General features: G+C 40.0%; 1 protein-coding gene across 18 annotated transcripts in view; it reads left to right on the top strand.

Annotated features, from left to right (window-relative positions):
* jakmip3 (Janus kinase and microtubule interacting protein 3) overlaps window positions 1-15,396 on the top strand; it is a 184,523-nt gene that overhangs the window by 81,537 nt on the left and 87,590 nt on the right. The window lies entirely within an intron of this gene.

The following is a 15,396-nucleotide window of genomic DNA, read 5'->3' as shown; positions in this document are numbered from 1 at the left end:
GCCTGCACATCCCTGGATACTATCCTGTGTGCTGTGAGACAGCAGTGCTAACTACTAAGCCACCATGCCACCATGCCACCCCAAAGCATTGACCAAGGACCAAGAAGGTTGCTTTTGTAGTCAGAACTTAGGCATCCTAATCATTGGTCAGCCCAGCAGAGTTAGTTTTGGATGATCATGGCCTTGAAACTGGTGCTATGAGCTGCTTCAAAGACAATGATGTTAGTACACCTGTACTCCCAAGTGATGTGGAGAAACCATTTCCAACTGCATTAATGGTATTTCTCAAGCGTATTGAAGTGGCATTGATACGTAGTCCAAGTTGCAGAGTGAAATAGAAGAGCTGGAAAGATGACTGCCTTATACAGAAGGACCTTAGTATCTGCGCAGATGTCACTGTCATTGAATTTCCAGATCAATATCTGCCTTAGATGCATGGTGTCTTCTCAATTAAGGGAAATGTTCCACATTTGACAGAATTCCTCTGCTGATCTTAATGGAGGAATAAACTGGAATGTGATCTGGGTCAGGACTCATCTTGGGGCAGCAAGGTGACTCAGTGGTTAGCACTGCTCTCTCCCAGCGCCAGGGACCTGGGTTCGATTCCAGCCTCGGGCGACTGCCTATGTGGAGTTCACATGTTCTCCCCATGTCTTGTGTGGGTTTCCTTTGGGTGCTCTGGTTTGCTGCCACATCATGGCAATCTAAAGATGTGCAGGCCAGGTGAATTGGCCATATAAATTGCCCATAGTGTTCAGAGATGTGTATATTAAGTGAATCATTCAGGGGTAAATGTTGAGTAACAGGATGGAGGGAATGAGTCTGGGTGGGTTACTCTTTGGAGGGTCGGTGTGGACTTGTGTCAAATGGCCTGTAGGAATCTATGAGGACAGTAAAGGATTTGAGTCATTTTGAGGTTAAGACTGAGCACTTCATAATTTTGTATTCATTACATCAAAATAGTATCCATCTTTATGATCAAAGATCAGCATCAAAATCCAAGCACAGTGCCAATGAACCACTGTCTCCCCCTTACTCTTTGCAGAAATGTCAGCTTCACCACCTTTTAGAATTTGACCAATCACCTTAATCTCACAGAATCTTACGACTCAGAAAGAAATTATTCAGCTCATTGTGTCTGTGCCAATTCTTTGAAAGAGCTATCCAACTGGTTACACTGCCCTGACCTTTCTTCATAGCCCTGCTTATTCTTCTGTTCCAGTATATTGTACACCCAATTCCTTTTTGAACCTAACTATCAAATCTGCTTCCACAACCTTTTCAGGCAATACATTCCAGATGACTGTGTCCAGTTCTGGTTTCCCAGTTATAGGAAGGATAGAAGCTGGAGAAGGTTCAGAAGAGATTTACCCGGATGTTGCTGGGTAATGGAAGGTTTGAATTACAAAGAAAGGCTGGATAGATTAGATTAGATTACTTACAGTGTGGAAACAGGCCCTTCGGCCCAACAAGTCCACACCGACCCGCCGAAGCGCAACCCACCCATACCCTTACATTTACCCCTTACCTAACACTACGGGCAATTTAGCATGGCCAATTCACCTGACCCGCACATCTTTGGACTGTGGGAGGAAACCGGAGCACCCGGAGGAAACCCACGCAGACACGGGGAGAACGCGCAAAACTCCACACAGTCAGTCGCCTGAGTCGGGAATTGAACCCAGGTCTCTGGCGCTGTGAGGCAACAGTGCTAACCACTGTGCCACCGTGCCGCCCACTCCACACCGACCCGCCGAAGCGCAACCCACCCATACCCCTACATTTACCCCTTACCTAACACTACGGGCAATTTAGCATGGCCAATTCACTTGACCTGCACATCTTTGGACTGTGGGAGGAAGGCTGGGACTTTTTTCACTGGAGCAGAGGAGATTGAGTGGTGACCTTATAGAAGTTCATAAAATAATGAGGGGTATAAATAGGGTTAATGGTAGTTGTCTTTTCTCTAAGATGGGGGATTTCAAGACCAGGGAGCACATTTTTAAGGTGAGAGGAAAGAGATTTTTTAAAAAAAAGACGTGGTTCATTGGCACTGTGCTTGGATTTTGAATTGCTAAATGAAAAGGCATTTGTAAAAGCAAACATGAAAAGAGGCAGAAGTATAAATCCTTTCTAAATCTTGGTAACTTGTATAACATGTCTGTAGCAGAGTTTGAAAATTGACCCTGAAGTCAAATTATTGATGAGAAGCTTTCAGACTGCTTTGTCAAACCAGTAATATAGTTATGTGGCTCAGGTAATGCAAAATGACAAAAAATTCTTAAAGGTAATTTGAATGCTTTTATAAAAGATTTGGATTTCTGCTTGACCTTTAAATTAAGTATGTATTTAAGCAAATATTGATTGTAAAGATGGATACTATTTTGATGTAATGTCAGCTGAATACAAAATTATGAAGTGCTCAAACTGAAGCATGCTGTTCATGTAAGCAAATATAGAGGAAAACATTGTTTTACTGATCAGAAATCACCAGAGGATAACCTTTCAAGCAGCATTCACTCATAAAATGAAAATCTATGCATTTGATCAGTTATCATATCTAAGTAGGTTCATCAAGATTTTTATTTGTTCTTCCATTCTGGAATACCAGACCTGCAAGGCCTGGAGATGTATATGCAATTTGTGCTTTCTTTTTAAAGGAGATTAATGAACACCCAAATAAAAGTACTCCACAACCTACTGAGTAGAATAGTGTTTATATGGTAGTAGGATAGGAAGGGGCTGGTTTCTGCCTGGAGTACAATCTAATTCTGGGATAAATTGCCCTCAAAATTGTACTGCTTTGAGAAATGATATTTATAAGTTTTGACTCAAATGCATTTAATTATCATTTTCTCATATAAAATCTGCCTTGAATCAGCAGAATTAGGCAGTATTTTAGAACATAATTATGTTAAGAAGATGTTTTGCTAAAAGAAGTATTCTTTGATGATAGATAATCAGCTTGAGCATTTAATTCAGCTGATAAATGGATTTAATCACAAAAAGTGCATTTTTAATAGTGTCTAGTTTATCCTTAAGTAACCAGATTCTGAATAACCAACACTATACCGAACCAGTTTCTAATTATAACATCAGAAAATGCGAGAACTCCTTAGCTGTTCTAGCAGCGTCTGTAGCGCAGAGTTAACAGAGATGCTGCCAGATCAGCTGAGGATTCTAGCATTTTGTGATGTTATAATTAGAAAATAGTTCTATATAGTTCTAGCAGCATCTGTAGTGAGAGAAATGGAGTTAATGAATGGAATCTTCTGGTTGCATGGGTGATGAGCTTGGAGGCAGGAAAACAATGTGATTAGTCGGCAAGGTGGCATATCTGAAGCCCACTTCCGCTGGCGTTAAGTTCAAAAATGGCCATAGTCGATCTTCCCTCCCCAACACTAATTGCACGCTTTAAGTGAATAATGAATAACTGCTTTAGAGTCTGGTCGTACTGCTTGTGGTTTTAACCCAGTTGCAGATCAGCCTGTCGCTATATGGATGGGTTGCAGTTGCAGGGATCAAGGGATTGCATATTTGGAAAGGGAGCTCACTGAGAACTTTGCTACCTGCACTATGGCCTCCAGATTCCTGTGACCATTTCTCCACAAAACAAATGTTACCCTCCCCCACAGCCCCCCCACACCCATTCATTACATACCCATGGCCATTACATACCTGTGTTCATGCTGAGTCCAAGCCCAGCAGTTATAGGCATTCAACTCATTCACCTTGATTCCAGAGGTCGGCTCACCAGTGACTTCACAACTTCAAAGTTTGGGAGAAGATTTGAAGCTCGGGTGCTCGTTGTTGTGGTTCTGTTCGCCGAGCTGGGAATTTGTGTTGCGGACGTTTTGTCCCCTGTCTAGGTAACATCCTCAGTGCTTGGGAGCCTCCTGTGAAGCGCTTCTGTGATCTTTCCTCTGTCATTTGTAGTGGTTTGAATCTGCCGTTTCCGGTTGTCAGTTCCAGCTATCCGCTGCAGTGGCTGGTATATTGAGTCCAGATCATTGTGCCTATTGATTGAATCTGTGGATGAGTGCCATGCTTCTAGGAATTCTCTGGCTGTTCTCTGTTTGGCTTGTCCTATAATAGTAGTATTGTCCCAGTTGAATTCATGTTGCTTGTTATCTGCGTGTGTGGCTACTAAGGATAGCTGGTCGTGTTGTTTCGTGGCTAGTTGGTGTTCATGGATGCGGATCGTTAGCTGTCTTCCTGTTTGTCCTATGCAGTGTTTTGTGCAGTCCTTGCATGGGATTTTGTACACTACATTGGTTTTGCTCATGCTGGGTATCGGGTCCTTCCCATTCTAGTGAGTTGTTGCCTGAGAGTGGCTGTTGGTTTGTGTGCAGTTATGAGTCTGAGTGGTCGCAGTAATCTGGCTGTCAGTTCGGAAATGCTCTTGATGTATGGTAGTATGGCTAGTAGACTAACATGCAGGTACAACAGACAGTTAGGAGGTCTAATGGCATTTTAGCCTGTATCACAGGAGGATTTGAGTGCTGGAGCAGCCAAGTCTTGGTTCAATTGTTAGATCACATCTGGAATATTGTATGCATTTTTGGTCCCAATTCCAATGGATATTTATCAGACTTGCTACTGGAGTGGCGGTACTATTTTATGAAGATATGTAGACATCATCTTCCAAACCAATGACGACTACCATCTGGAAGGACAATGGCAGCACATTACTGCATGTTCCCCTGCAAACCGCTCACCATTTTGACTTGAAACATATCACCATAATTCCATACCTTTGGGCCAAAGTCCTGGAACCTCTTTGCATTGTAAGTATACCTATACTACATGAACTGCAGTAGCTTTGAAGGCAACTCATCACTACCTTTCCAAGAGCAACTACGGATAGGCAATAATCAGTCGGCGAAGTCACATCCCATGCACAAATAAAATATAATTGGGGAAGCTGGACTTGTATTCTTTAGAATTTCAAATAATGAGAGGTGACCTCATTGAAATTTATGACATATTTAAAATGATAAACATGCCAGGGGAAATATTACCTCTGATTGGGAAATTCAGAACCAGGGGACAATATTTCCCAAGAACAGGAAAGCTTTTTAGGACGAAGATCAGAATAAATGTATTTTTTTGGTCTTTTGGATTATTTATCCCTGAAAGCTTCGTAAGCTCAGTCGTTGTATATGTTGAAAGTAGAAATTGACATATTGCTAAATACCAATGATGTAAAGGGACATGGTTTTAATATGGGGAAAAGATAGTGAACTGGAGGATTAGCCATGACCATATTGAATAGTGGAGGAAGTTACACAGGCTGAATGGTCTACTCATGTTCCTGTATTCTTACAGTCCTTGTTTTTATCACTGTTAAATACTTGCTGATGAAAAGATTATTAAAACTATAATCGTGTTCCATTCCAGTGCCTGATTGCTCTTGTAAATGCAAAAGTTTAGGTTAGTGATTATTAACAGTGTTTCAGCAAAAACTTGGACCTTAAGAGGCATTGTGCAACAGACAATTGCATTTTGGCCTCAATTTCTGAATTGAACCCAAAGCACAAGCTTTATCTCGAAAGTGTTTCTTTAAGTTTATGGAATTCAATTTTATCTTTTTAAATTGTTGCATAATTTCTTGATATTGCGTTTTTTTTATGGCTATTATTGTTTCTGTGTTATTGTGGCATATGACACAATGTTGATCAAAGCATTCTTCTACTGGTGAAGTTCTCCTGACCCTGACAGGCTTTTACTCCTTGCCAAGCAAGTCTATGGTATCCAAGGAGATGGACTGAAAGAAGGTAAATCAGTCTATAATACAAAGGAAGGGGAAAGTGATATTGAAAACCACTTAATGATCCCGAATGAGAATTATTATGGTCAGGACTTTTCACAATACTTCCTGTTATGTTCCCTGTGAAATGGCAAATTTTATAATACATATTGTAAATAAATCCTACAAATAGTTTCAGCCTGCATTCCTTGATATTTTAATAATGAGGAGGTGCTGGTGTTGGACTGAAGTTGGCAAAGTCAGAAGTTACAAATCACCAGGTAAAGGAGCAGCACTGTGAAAGCTTGTGATTTCAAATAAATCTGTTAGCCCATAACTGGTGTCGTGTGACTTCTGACTTGGTCTTGTAATGTAAGACAATTCACCTTTAATGTAGTAATGTGTCCAGCTTTCATTATTAATCCCATTTGTGATTGGCAATTTCATAAGGAATGAATGAAATGCTAAGCCCTGATACACAGGCTAAAACTATTTTGTGAGAGTTATTTACAGAAAGCTGTAATCCCAGATGATGTCCATACTGGACATGTCAGACCCCAATGTGAAGCCCTACCTTGTTAGACCCTCACTCTGTTTTATCTTAATTGTGAAGATCAGTGTACTTTTAAAATGGTTATTAAACAAGAAAAGAAATGAACTAAATTATAGAAGCCAAGACAAAAGTTTGTAAAGATATCAGAAAAGGATTCAGGCTCATTCTCTCCCTTTTTTTCAGCAATATGATTACAAACACCCAAACCTCAGTGAAGAGTTACCATTATCTCTGCATGCAAGCTCTACATTCAGACTCAGCGGAAACAGGATTTCTTTCAGCAAACTAACCAGAAGGTCACTGGATGTTTATTCCTTTCATCCGGTGTCCTTTTCAAGTCACCTAAAACAAATTGCAAATTAAACTCGCAACTAGTTTAATTTCAAAGCAAATACACAAGTTCAGCAAACCCAGTTTCCAGTAGTCCCTCACACTCTGGGAAACAGCACACTTTTTTTATGGATTGCTGTCCTTTCCCTGTATTACTAGACTTACATTGGGGAGACTGGGTGCCTCCTAGCAGAGCGCTTTAGGGAACATCTCCGAGACACCCGCACCAATCAACCACACTGGTCTGTGGCCCAGCATTTCAACTCCCCCTCCCACTCTGCCGAGAACATGGAGGTCCTGGGCCTCCTTCACTGCCGCTCCCTCACCACCAGACACCTGGAGGAAGAACGCCACATCTTCCGCCTCAGAACACTTCAACCCCAGGGCATCAATGTGGACTTCAACAGTTTCCTCATTTCCCCTTCCCTCACCTAACCCTAGTTCCAAACTTCCAGCTCAGCACTGTCCCCATGACTTGTCCAGACTTGTCCTACCTGCCTATCTCCTTTTCCACCTATCCACTCCACCCTCTCCTCCCTGACTTATCACCTTCATCCCCTCCCCCACTCACCCATTGTACTCTATGCTACTTTCTCCCCACCCCCACTTTCGCTGCTCCTTGGATGCTGCTTGAACTGCTGTGCTCTTCCAGCACCACTAATCCAGAATCTGGTTTCCAGCATCTGCAGTCATTGTTTTTACCCCTATCCTGTTGCTTGGCAACAGTAGATTATTTTAAAGAGTTGAAGTTTTAATCCCCAAGAGTTCAAGTTAGAGTTATAAAATCTCAATAAAATGCATATAAACAAAACAGACAAGCTGTTTATTCAACATCATAACCCTAACTTCAGAAATGAAGCTGTAACAATGGCCAGCCATGTCTTCCCCATCTTAACACAATTTTAACTTAACAGTATATATTGTTGTTAACCAGTTGAGGTAATACTTCTCCGGATGCTCCGGTTTCCTCCCACAGTCCAAAGATGTGCAGGCCAGGTGAATTGACCTATAGCGTTAGCTGCATTAGTCAGGGTAGGGGAATGGGTCTGGGTGAGTTACTCGTAGGGTCGGTGTGGATGTGTTGGGTCAAAGGGCCAGTTTCCATACTGTCGGTAATCTAATCTTTAATAGAATGTGGCAGCAGGTTTTTATTTCCTTTGTTGCCCTTTTATTATCCACAAAAGAGTAAGTTCTCCCTGATTGACAAACATGCAATTCAATTATGATGAGATTCTCCTCTTAATTTTCTGTTGACTCAATAATCTCACTGAATTTAAAAGCCATTCTCCGTCCTACCTTTGGTGGCTTAACATAATCCTATTTTTAAACTTTGTGAGCCAATTTGAAATCTGGAATGATTTGATCTATAGGTTTGCAATCAGCTTTGCCATGTACTGGAAGGAAATTCTGATTGAAGTTTAAATATAATATATGACAGATTGTAACATTTGAAAAAAACTGTTCAGGGGTGCTTTCAATCCTACTCACAGCATGCACACGTACAGTGGTTGAGCATTTTGTAAGAAGCCATGTTGGTTACTACGCCAGGAACTGGTGGCTTGGGATCTGACATTGTATCTCCTGCCAATATATTTGAAATGCAAGTTAGTATCTTGATATCATCATTGTGCACCCACCCTAACTGGAACCAAAGGTGGTAAACCTGTTGCTGCCTCTTCCTAGCCAATATCCAATCCTTTTGCTGCCCTTGTTCTCTGTTCCCTCATCACTGTTCTCTGTCCTGTTTCTCGTTTCACTTTCTCCTGTCTTCACTGTTACTTTTTCTGTCTCACTGGAGTCCTAATGTGGGAAAGTGGAATTAGTGCAGGTGGAGTGGCAGTAAGATTCAATGGGCTGCAGATCCTCTTCTGTACTGTATGAGTCACTGTCTCCCCTTGCAGTCCCAGTCAGCTTTTGGGTGACAGCCCATACATTGATTGCTGTATCAGTGATTAAATAATTTTATGTCTTATGCCTTATGGATTCAATCAAAATCAGATTGAAACACATTTTTATATTCGTAGCTAAGGCTTTGATGTACAGTGAGTGCAGGCAACAAGAATATCTGCCCAAAACTGCCAGGATCCTTCTTCATGTTTATATATTGTATTCAAGTGAGCTGCTGGAAGTTGCAGGGCATTTTGTCAGGCTAATGTTGCAGAAAAATGAGTTGGGGTTTACAGAAACTTGAAAATAAAAAGCCTTAAAATGATTTGTGACTTTCCTTGTGGATCAATCCATAGTTGCACGATTTGTTTTGGGTATCACTCTGTCCGCAAGAGTTATCACTTACCTGATCCTGTCTGACAGCCTTCTGGCCGTGTACTCTTTCACCACTTCCTGCTCAGACAAGACTGCTCAGCCCAGTTCCTCACAATTGTGAGGTTTATAAGATTATTTTGTTTGGTGACTGTACCTTTAAATTTAGCTCAAATGTTGGAGGTTGTGTGACTTAGTCTCTAGTCTGTTTGACAGTAATCTTCGGTGGTTTGACTTCTAAAAATAAAGCAAAACTAAGATTGTTTTACTGAGAAAAAGGCTCAAAGTATTCACATCTTGGAGATGGTTGTTTCTGAGTTGAAATGAATAGATTCTGAATCTCCTAAAGTTCAGAAAGGTATTGTGAGATATTGCATTGTAAATGTTTATACTGTTATCTATTCATTGTGGTAATGCTGTCACTTTAAAAGATTATTTTCTCCTTTTTTTAAAGAGAGGTTGTAAGACAGAAGTGATGGACTAGCTACTGAAGATGACTTGAATAAACAACTTGTGAGGCCTTGAGGTTTTTGTTTCAATGTTGGAACAATAGAAGCAACCTGGGTGTGACAAGCTCTCACAGACCAGGCTTTCTAGTTCTGTTTTAACTTTCAGTAATGTAAGAAGCAGGTCTCAAAGCTTCAGTGAATGATACCTAGCTGCTACTTTTTCCGAAACTTCACGATGCTTTTTATCCTCCTGGATTGGAGAACTGCATGTGAGAATCTGTGTCTGAATTTGCCTTTTTGCCAAGGGGTGTATTTATAGCATGTTACAATCTTGGAACAGTAGTTACTGCATCTATTATTTGGTTAAGTTTTCCAATAGTTAGGTTTTTCTAAATTCCTCTTTCTTTTGTTAATGTTTTAACTGTAGTATTTAAATAAACTGTGTTTTGCTGAACATCAAATAGTTTGACAGTCACATAGATTCTGGAACATGGCACTTCACATCTACCTTTAAGATAAGGAAAGTTAGGGTCTAGGCTACCTTCTTAAAACATTTTGAGGTGGTCTGGTCCATATCATTGATTTATACCATCAAAAGGAATTGAGACAATTCAAGGCTGAGTCTCTCCCTCCATCCCTCATCCCCAGATCTATTTTAGCAATCAGTAAGGCGCCATTATGTATACCTGTTGAGGACAGAATGAATCAGGACAGTGGTCTAAAGAGACTCTTGAATGTTCATTAATTCCACAGTCCTTTGGTTTAAAGCAATATCTTTTCGTATTTTTAAGTCCACAGCTCAAACGTTAAAAATACTTAGTACACCATGGGGATAGCTAGAGAGATGGGTTGGAGATTAATACTCAAATGCTCCAGGTGACTGTTTAATCATTTCTATGCACTAATATCATTAAAAATTAGAGGAATGTTCCTTTACACAGTTTCTGCTGTACAAGACTTTTTTGAATGTTATTTACTGGATTGTAAATAATTTGTTTTTAAATTCATTAGTTTTGCAAACTATTAAGAGTTTTAAGCTGACTGAAAAATTCTTGACATTTTAATGAAAAACTAAAAACATTTGTTTTATATTGATAAAAATATATATGGTTGAGATTGCACAGAAAGGAAGTTGCAAGATTTATCACTGAATACAAAGCAGTATGGAAAGATATAGAAAGCATATTAAAACAATTTTTGCATTGTTCAATATTCAACTGATGTAATAAACATAACTCGCAAAGGTAATACAAGAGAGGGTTCACCCATAAGATATCAACGCCAAAAAGTGCTATAAAATAAATAAACTTCATTTTCTTCCTATCAAATGGATTTGTTCATGTCAAATGAAATTCACAATGAATGAAAGATACTTCAAAGTGAAGGTCAGAATGTATATGTCCGAATGCAAATAATATGATTGAAGGTGGTTCATGTCTTGATATTGGACTTATCTCCAGTGTTTCATTTAAGATGTTTTCTGTGTGTTCAGCACAGGTATTTTTCATTAAATGTAGGCCTTTGTGCAGAATCAAGGTCACAAATCTATGAGTCTAGAATCCATGAATATTGTTAACTCTGTAGGTGGGGGATTTTCAAGTTATTGTTCCAAATAGGGATACTGTGCAGTCTTTACACAAAATACAGAATTTATTAAATTTGAAAGGTGCAATATTAGTGTCGCATTGATATTAGATCATATCGAGATGTTATCTTTTCTTGCACCCAACTCAAAAAGAATGACAAATATGTAGTTTATAAATTGGACAATTTGTTGACTTGGATGCTAGAGTACAGATTGTGAAGGTGTTGTCAACACTGACGATGATAACAATTGTTGCAGTAAGACATAGGTAGGCTGGCAGAATGGGCAGATGAATGCCAGGTAGAATTTCACACAGACTTTGAGAAGGCTAGATGGTAGACCACAACATCTTGGTCGCTATCAGTCCAGTCAGGTCGAGATGGCTTTCTGGCATTATATTCTTGCTTGTGATATGTTGCCTTCCAAAAACAACCAGCAGCAATGCTGATTAATGTGAAAGGAAAGGCTAGCATTTGTGCAGCGCTGATCACAGTCTCAGGCTTTCCCAATGCACTTTATATTCAATGATGCACTTGGAAAGTGTGATCATTGTGGCAATGGGGGAAAAGAATTGTATTTGACTTGTGATTGGACACCAGATTTTGCTCTTCAATTCAGCATTCTGCTCCTCACTGCTGAAAACTCATGGGTAGATTAACAATGAAAAATAAGTGGGGCTCACTGCCAAAACAGTTCAGATATTCTGCTGTTGTCTTTGGGTAGGCAGCCCATTTACATGGTGTGCGCATCTGTAAGCCATCCACACTGAAAATCTAGCCCATTTACTCAGTGATTGACAGGCAAGTATGAGCATTCCTCTTTTTCTTGCTATACTGAGAAATATTTACAGAAGCAGCTGAAACCAAATGTACACCCAAAACCCATTCTGTCTCTCTTTCTTGAATGTATTTTTGTTTGTTACAACATGAATTACTTTAAAAGTGACATACAATTATATGAGTTAAATTGTTTGATTCTCACAACTTTGTCATGCACCTAAGAAAAGCAAGATGTTGAATAGAAGCAGTACCTGGCGGATAAATAATAACATCGACTACTTGGCTGGAATAGTTCATATCCTTGTAGTATTTAAAAGAGAAAATTCTCTCTGTATCTGCTGATGAAATGGTCAAAATAAGTATGACAGCTGTTGAAAGTTATAATCTAAAGGATAACTAAGAAGCAATAAGCATTTGACTTTACATGACTTCCTTGCCATTTGAACATGGCATATTTTTATCAAAAATTAATTGTAAAAATGCAATAAATAATTACTGAAGGGACCTGAAGATACAGGAACTGATCTGAGTCAATGTCTATCCAACAAAAGTGTAACCTAGATTGTGGTCTTTCAATAGGTTCAAGTTTGTGTTTCTGGGAAGTACAATAATCTCCACTTTCATTACAAATGCTAAGAAGTAATCAAACTATAGGTGTGGCCAGTTCATTTGGGGTCATTAAGATATTTTACCATAAATCAGCAGTAGTAAGCTAAACTGATCCAAAAGCGAATGCATGAATTCGTTAAGACATTTTTCTAAATGTACAAAACAACTATTGTATACTGATAACTTCAACTTAAATGCTGAGAAATCACAAGACTACATTTAAATAATGACAACAAATAAAATGCTAAGTTAGTAAACAGGATTTAACTGGTAACTGTTCCCGTGGGAACAGTTTCTTGTGCCATTGCTGAAGAAGTCTTGTTTATTTGATTTGCTTAAACATGCACGAAACAATGTGATGTCATGATATAACTTAGTACTTATCATATTTAGATTTAAACTTACACTATTACATTAAATTCAGCTCAGCAAAGAGCTAGTACACTCATTTGACTGCTGGCTATCCATAACTTGCAAGTTAGTAAGATAATTCAGAGAGTAGCAGTACAATTAAGTAGTGAGATAGTATGTGGTTCAGATGAAGATTAACAACAAGACTCAATTCCCATTCCATCTGTGGTAGACTTGGGGCCGGGCCTTGCCTTGCCTCCTCGACTTGTCCCACAGTAAAATCAGAGCATTGGTTTTGTGGCCTCTGAATGAACGAGAATGCTACCTACTGATGAAGGGCTCATGCTTAGGTTGAATTTTCAACTCCCCTCTTTGCTAACATGTCCTGCCCCATGATGATATGGGACAAGGACATAAATGAAAGTCTTGATAAGCAGCATAGAATTAATCCAACTTGGTTGCTGTCACACCTGGTTTGTGTAGGACTTACTAAAATCAGATAACAGTTGTATAATTGATGAGGGAACTAGAGTCAAATAGGACAACTTATCAAAGTAATTAGCTGGAAGATGCCAGAAGACTGGAGAATTGCAAACATTACACCTTTGTCTTTAAAACGAAAGGTACAAAGATATGCCCAGTAGCTATAGGTCAGTTGGTTTATGATGTTTCTAAAAGTTTCCCCGTAAGCATTTAGGAAAAATGAATTCCACTTAGGCAAATGTGCATTAACTAAAGAAATCCAGCATGAATTTCTTAAGGGAAAATCATGTTGAACTAATTTGTTGGAGACGTTGAAGAGATTTGAGGGTTGACAAGGGAAACATATTAATGCTGTGTCCACGGACTTTTGAAAGGCACAATGGACATTTGGACTAAATTATAGTTCATGGAATAAGAAGAACAATAACAGCATAGATAAAGAATTAGCAGATTAACAGGAAATAAGGGCAAGTGCTAAATGGATGTTTCATTGGCTGGAAGAATGTGTGGTATGGAGTTCCCCATCAGTAAGTTTGGAACTCTTGCTATTTTTTTCATTTATTACTGACCTAGATCTTTGTGTACTGACACAATTTCAAAGTTTACCATAACCTGAAGGTATTGTAAGTTATGAGGAGTATGGTACAGAACTTCAAAAGGACATATAAACAGTTTGGTGAAATTGGTGGGCATGAGGTGCAGTTCAATGTGGAAAACTGTGAAGTTTTTCACTTTGGTAAGAAGAACATGAAGAAACAATATAAAGAATTCAACTCCAGAGGGGATGCAGGAGCATATGTGCATATCACCAAAACAGAGCTTGTTGGAAAAGCTCAGCAATTCTGTTAGCATCTGTGAAGAGAAAACAGAGTTAATGTTTCAGGTCTGGTGACCCTTGTATGTGCATAACTCATTGAAGATGACAGAACAGATTGTTTTTACTAAAGTGTACAGTACCCTAAGTCTTATCAATAGGGACAAACAATACAAGAGTAATGAGGTTTTGTTGAACTTTCTTAAAAAACACAGATTCAATTTCATCTGGAGTATTGCGCACAGATAAGGACATTGATCTGTAAACATAGAGAATGCAGAACAGATTCAAAAATATAGCTTAAGGTATGAGCAACTTCAATTATGAAGGTAAAGTGCAGGAGAACAGAAGGCTGACAGAAAATTTGATGACTGTATTCAAAATCGTGAGGGGTCAGACCGAATAAGGAAGTAAGGATCAAGAACAAGAGGGGGCAGATTGAAAGTAATTAGTAAAAGAAGCAAAAGCAACATGAGTAAAAAACCTTTCCATGCAGCAAATGGCTATGGTCTGGAGTGCATTGCCTGAGAGTGTGCTGGAGGTGGGTTCAGTTGAAGTATTCAGTGAGGAAAGTCAGGCAGCATCTGAGGAGCAGGAAAATCGATGTTTCAGGCAATAGCCCTTCATCTATTCATGATGAAGGACTTTTGCCCAAAGCGTTGATTTTCCTGCTCCTCGGATGCTGCATGACCTGCTGTGCTTTTCCAGCACCAGTCTAATCTAGACTCTGGTTTCCAGCATCTGCAGTCCTCATTTTTACCTATTCAGTGAGGAAGTCAGCTATTATCTGAGCATCGGCTGCAAGATCCACCACCGCTGGCTCCGCGATACCAACTCTGCATGTCACTTCCGACCCCACAGCTGGCACCACTGCAGCCACCTCCGCCCCCAGAGACGTCACTCACTGGAACATCGATGACTACATCACTGGCATCACTTCTGCCACCAGTGATGTCAGTCACCGGAACTCAACTGGCGACATACTGATGTCACACGTTACATCACTTCTGCGCCTGTAGGCACCGCCCGCTTAGGCCACAACTCCACCCTCATGGTGAACATCAGTTCCGTTGGTGATGTCACATCTGACCCCATAAGCACGCCCACTCCAGTGGCAGTCTCTGTCCCCATCCCCACCCCAGGTCCTAGCTCCCAGCCCTGCTGTGTTTTTACTATTCCCCCAGGCCTCCCCCTTACTGAGGATGAACATTTAGTCCTCAGCAAAGGCCTCACCTTCATCCCTCTATGCTCCCGAATGATGAATTTGACATGTGTTGCAACATTGAACATTTCTTCCGCCACCTCTGGGCCCAATCTTTCAATAAAGACTCCCACCCACCCACCAAGGACCTCTTCTCTCACCTCCAACACACTCCAGCCACCTGGACACCTCATGCAGGTCTGTTACCTGCCCTTGACAACCTCATTCTTGATG

Source organism: Hemiscyllium ocellatum, chromosome 22 (genome assembly GCF_020745735.1).
Source record: "Hemiscyllium ocellatum isolate sHemOce1 chromosome 22, sHemOce1.pat.X.cur, whole genome shotgun sequence".
NCBI classification, from domain to species: Eukaryota; Metazoa; Chordata; class Chondrichthyes; order Orectolobiformes; family Hemiscylliidae; genus Hemiscyllium; species Hemiscyllium ocellatum.
Note: the sequence above shows the minus strand (reverse complement) of the source record. Positions and strands in the feature narration are given on the sequence as shown.